Source organism: Triticum urartu, chromosome 7, assembly GCF_003073215.2.
Source record: "Triticum urartu cultivar G1812 chromosome 7, Tu2.1, whole genome shotgun sequence".
Classification (NCBI taxonomy): Eukaryota; Viridiplantae; Streptophyta; class Magnoliopsida; order Poales; family Poaceae; genus Triticum; species Triticum urartu.
The window spans coordinates 320523451-320529508 of NC_053028.1; positions in this window are offsets into that span (position 1 = coordinate 320523451).

Consider the following 6058-nt stretch of genomic DNA (forward strand, 5'->3'; position numbering starts at 1 on the left):
ATTTACCCCATTCCGATAAAGTTTGTAGAAATTACGGCAAAATATGTTTTTAGCCATTTTCAAAATTGACTTAAAATAGTAAGGAATTTTGAGAAACTATATATACCAAAAAAATTCGCAATTCCTCAAGCTTTCCAACGCCATATCATTTGCTACATTTCGACATACGGTTAAAAATAGATCAAAAATATGAACTCGATGGAACTTGTACCGTTTTCTAAATTACTCTTAAACCGTTCAAAATTAGAAAAAACTGTCTACATGAAAAAGTAGCGCATTTTCATAAGCTTTCCAACGCAACATCATTTGCCTCAATTGGATTGGCCATTTAGAAATGACATCGAAAATACGAACTCGGTTGTTCGGTTTGCGAAATTTTACGATTTTTCAAATTACTCTTTAACCGTAGGGAATTAGAGAAAACTTTCAACATGTGGAAAGACCCATTTTGCATCATCTTTCCAATGCCATATTATTTGCCTCATTTTGATAAACGGTTTTAAAATGTGATCGAAAATACGATTCACATTTTTTGTATGAAGAAAAAATGATTTTCAAAACTGCTCTTAAACCGCTTACATATTGCCAAAAAATTAACTTGGGTCATGATACTGGTGTCCATAGCTTTCCAACGGTATATCGCAAGCCCCATTTGGGCAATGTTGACGGAAGTTCAACCTAGCACAGAGAGAAGTTCAGGTCGAACAACTCGGGCAGTAAAATTGCAAAAAACACAATTTCATCACGACCCAAGAGCAAAATCCGCCAACGAGCGAGATTCCTATAGAAAACCGTTATTTAGTTGCTAAAAACGTTTCTAGATTACACTAACATCATATAAAACACGACTAACCAGAATAATTCGTGGGGGAAGCCATGGTTGCGAAGATAGCCCGAAGGTCGGGTTCGTACAGAGGGAAGTTTAGACGCGTTACTCAGGCAGTTCAGGTTGTGATCAGAATATTATTCTGATCCCGTGATTAGAATAGTCATATGATTTCTTATGCTAAAGTAACAATCTATTCACAATGTAGAATATGAATCAGAAACTTCATTGAAAACTAGCAAACTATAATCTTAGTCATTGAAGCAATTGCAATTTATCATAACATCAGAAAGAGTCAATATAAGAGCTTTTCAGCAAGTTCACATACTCAACTATCATTTAGTCTTTCACAATTGCTAACACTCAAGCAATACTTATGGGTATGAAGTTTCAATTGGATGCAGAGAAAGATAGGGGCTTATAGTTTTGCCTCCCAACCTTTTACCTCAAGGGTAACGTCAACAATAATGATTTATGAAAACCCACATCCAATTGGATATATATATATCAGGATCTTTCTAACACATAGTGCTTGCCAAAGGATAAAGTGTAAAAAGGAAAGGTGAAGATCACCATGACTCTTGTATAAAGTATAAGACAAAAAATAAAAGATAGGCCCTTCGCAGAGGGAAGCAGAGGTTGTCATGTGCTTTTATGGTTGGATGCAAAAAATCTTAGTGCAAAAGAACGTCACTTTATATTGCCACTTGGGATAGGGACCTTTATTATGCAGTCCGTCGCTTTTATTTCTTCCATATCACAAGCTTGTATAAAGCTTATTTTCTCCACACTAATAGATCATACATATTTAGAGAGCAATTTTTATTGCTTGCAACAATGACAACTTACTTGAAGGATCTTACTTAATCCATAGGTAGGTATGGTGGACTCTCATGGCAAAACTGGGTTTATGGATGTTTGGAAGCACAAGTAGTATCTCTACTTGATGCAAATAATTTGGCTAGAATGAGATGAAAAGGCAAGCTCAACATGTTGGACGATCCATGACAATATAACTTCTATTCAGATATAAGAAAACATAACTCATTATGTTGTCTTCCTTGTCCAACATCAACTTATTAGCATGTCTGAAAGTGCTAGTTATCGACTAGAGGGGGGTGAATAGGCGATTTTTATGCAAGTCTTCAAAACACGAGAGCTTTGAAGACAAATAGTAGAAATGGACCTATTGATATGCAGCGGAAGCTAGACTACACTAGACCAGCCATAGTCAAGTAAGCAATGAAGTGAAAGCACGAAGACTATCAGCAGCTAGGTAGTATGGATCAAGACGGAAGATAGTATGAAGCCAATCAACAACAGTCTTCACACAGTGAAGTCAATCAGATCATGCAAGCAGGCAATGACTTCACGAAGGAAAACAGTAAGTAAAGAGAGGTAAAAGATAGAACCAGTTGCTTGGTGACGACAGGTATCTGTTGGACCAGTTCCAGTTGCTGTGACAACAATGACAACTTACTTGAAGGATCTTACTCAATCCATATGTAGATATGGTGGACTCCCATGGCAAAACTGGGTTTAAGGGTATTTGGAAGCACAAGTAGTATCTCTACTTGGTGCAAAGAATTTGGCTAGCATGAGGGGGAAAGGCAAGCTCAACATGTTGGATCATCCATGACAATATAATTTATTTCGGATATAAGAAAACATAACCCATTACGTTGTCTTCCTTGTCAAACATCAACTTTTTAGCATGTCATATTTTAATGAGTGCTCACAATAATAAAAGATGTCCAAGATAGTATATTTATATGTGAAAACCTCTCTTTATTTATTACTTCCTATTAATTGCAACGATGACCAAAACTATGTTTGCTAACTCCCAACAACTTTTATTCATCATACTCTTTATATGTGAAGTCATTACTCTCCATAAGATCAATATGATCTCTTTATTTCTTTTTATTCTTTCTTTTATTATTTTTCTTTTATTCTCTCAAGATCATAGCAAGATAACGAAGCCCTTGACTCAAAACTAATCTTTATTATATATAGCTTACGGACCCGATTACATAGATAAGGATCAACACTAAACTCAAAGCTAGATCATACTAAACTTTATTCTACTAGATCAAGATATAATCAAAAGGATCGAACTAAGAAAAATGGTAAAGATAGAAGTGTGATGGTGATACGATAATCGGGCACTCCCCCAAGCTTGGCAGTTGCCAAGGGGAGTGCCCATACCCGATACTCAGTTCTCCTTTGGTGGTGATGAAGTTGTTGATGGTGATGACAATTGTGCCTTCAGCTTTTACATATTGTAGTTGAGGAGAGAAATTTCCTCCTTTAAATCATCGACCTCCAACTCCAGCTTCAAGATCTTGTCACATAAATCTCCTTTGCTCTTCTGCCAAAAACGAGAAGGAATAGATTGGTTATTAGACCGGTTAGCCCTCTTAGGGAAACTAGACTTCTTAAACTTCACGTGCATATCCCCAGGTTGAGGTAGAGGAATATCCTCCTCCTCCGAACTTGAATCACCGATCCTCATCAAATGAGCATCCTCCTCATCATCCGTAGTTCGACCATAAGGAGATAGGTCCCCATAGGTCTTTGGGTCAGCAATGAGATGTGATACATAGCTCTCTCCGTTGGAGTCTTGAGATGACATCTTGCTCTAAATCTGCTGTAGAAACAACTCAAAACAAAACAGAGGATTGTGTCGTGGTACGGTGGTGGAAACCTTCAAGAGATTATATAATGAATTTTTATCGACCAAAAGAAGCATCGTGCAAGAAAACAGAGTCCGGAGGGCACATGAGGTGCCCACGAGGCAGGGGGCGCGCCCTCCACCCTCGTGGATGCCTCGTGTCCCTTTCGGACTACTTCTTATTTTTTCCTATTTTCTTAAATATTCCAAAACGGAGAAAAATTGCTATTAGAACTGTTTTGGAGTCGGTTTACTTACTATACCACATACCTATTCCTTTTCGGGGTCTAAAACATTCTGGAAAGTGTCCCATATGTACTCCTCCGGGGTTACGGTGTTAATAACATTGGTTTCAACATTTATGGGATTACCTGAGATATAATGTTTGATTCTCTGACCGTTCACCACCCTTGGATTTGTGCCTTCGAAGTTGTTGATTTTTATGGCACCGGAATGATAGACCTCCTTGATAACGTAAGGACCTTCCCATTTAGAGAGGAGTTTTCCTGCAAAAAATGTTAAAAGAGAGTTGTATAACAGAACATAATCACCTACATTAAACTCACGCTTTTGTACCCTTTTGTCATGCCATCTTTTAACTATTTCTTTAGATAGTTTGGCATTCTCATAGGCCTGGGTTCTCCACTCGTCAAGTGAGCTAATGTTAAATAGTCTCTTCTCACCGGCAAGTTTGAAGTCATAATTGAGCTCTTTAATGGCCCAACATGCCTTATGTTCTAGTTCAAGAGGTAAGTGACATGCTTTTCCATAAACCATTTTATACGGAGACATACCCATAGGATTTTTATATGCAGTTCTATAGGCCCATAATGCATCATCAAGTTTCTTGGACCAATTCTTTCTAGATCTATCAACAGCCTTTTGCATAATTAATTTAAGCTCTCTATTACTCATTTCTACCTGACCACTAGACTGTGGGTGGTGTGGAGATGCAATTCTATGATTAACATCATACTTAGCAAGCATTTTACGAAAAGCACCATGAATAAAATGTGAACCACCATCAGTCATTAAATATCTAGGGACTCCAAACCTCAGAAAAATAACTTCTTTTAGCATCTTAATAGAGGTATTATGATCAGCACTACTAGTTGGAATAACTTCTACCCACTTAATAACGTAATCAACAACAACTAAAATATGTGTATACCCATTAGAGGAAGGAAATGGTCCCATATAATCAAAGCCCCAAACATCAAATGGTTCAATAACAAGTGAATAGTTCATAGTTATTTCTTGACGTCTACTAATATTAACAATTCTTTGACATTCATCGCAAGACAAGACAAACTTACGGGCATCTTTGAAAAGAGTAGGCTAATAAAATCTGGATTGCAATACCTTATGTGCAGTTCTATCTCCAGTGTGGTGTCCTCCATAAGCCTCGGAGTAACACTTGCGTAATATTTGTTCCTGTTCATGCTCAGGTACACAACGTATAATAAAACCATCTACTCCTTTATAAAGGTGTGGGTCATCCCAGAAGTAATGTCTTAAATCATAGAAAAACTTTTTATTTTGCTGGTATGTGAAACTAGGTGGTATAAATTTAGCAACAATGTAATTAGCATAATCAGCATACCATGGAGCAATATGAGAAGAATTTATGAGAGCTAATTGTTCATCAGGAAAGCTATCATCAATAGGTAGTGGGTCATCAAGAACATTCTCTAACCTAGATCAGTTGTCTGCAACGGGGTTCTCAGCTCCCTTTCTATCAATAATATGCAAATCAAATTCTTGTAGCAAGAGAACCCATGTAATAAGTCTAGGTTTAGCATATTTCTTTTCCATAAGATATTTAATAGCATCATGATCAGTGTGAACAGTTACTTTAGAATCAACAATATAAGGTCTGAACTTATCACAAGCAAATACAACTGCTAAAAATTCTTTTTCAGTAGTAGCATAATTTCTCTGGGCATTGTCTAGAGTTTTACTAGCATATTGGATAAAATTTAATTTCTTATCAACCCTTTGTCCTAGAACAACACCTACAGCATAATCACTAGCATCACACATAATTTCAAAGGGTAAATTCCAATCAGGTGGCTGAACAATAGGTGTAGAAATCAAGGCTTTCTTAAGTATTTCAAATGCTTCTACACAATCACCATCAAAGACAAAAGGAACATCTTTTTGTAAGAGATTAGTCAGAGGCCTATAAATTTTTGAGAAGTCTTTAATGAACCTCCTATAAAAACCGACATGACCAAGGAAACTTCTTATACCTTTAATGTCCTTAGGACACGACATCTTTTCAATAGCATCAACTTTAGCTTTATCAACTTCAATTCCTCTTTCAGAAACTTTATGCTCCAAGACAATACCTTCATTAACCATAAAGTGGCACTTCTCTCAATTCAAGACAAGATTAGTTTCTTCACATCTCTGCAAAACTCGATCAAGGTTGCTTAAGCAATCATCAAAAGAAGTTCCATAAACGGAGAACTCATCCAGGAAAACCTCAACGATCTTTTCACAAAAGTCAGAGAATATAGCAGTCATACATCTTTGAAAGGTAGCAGGTGCATTAC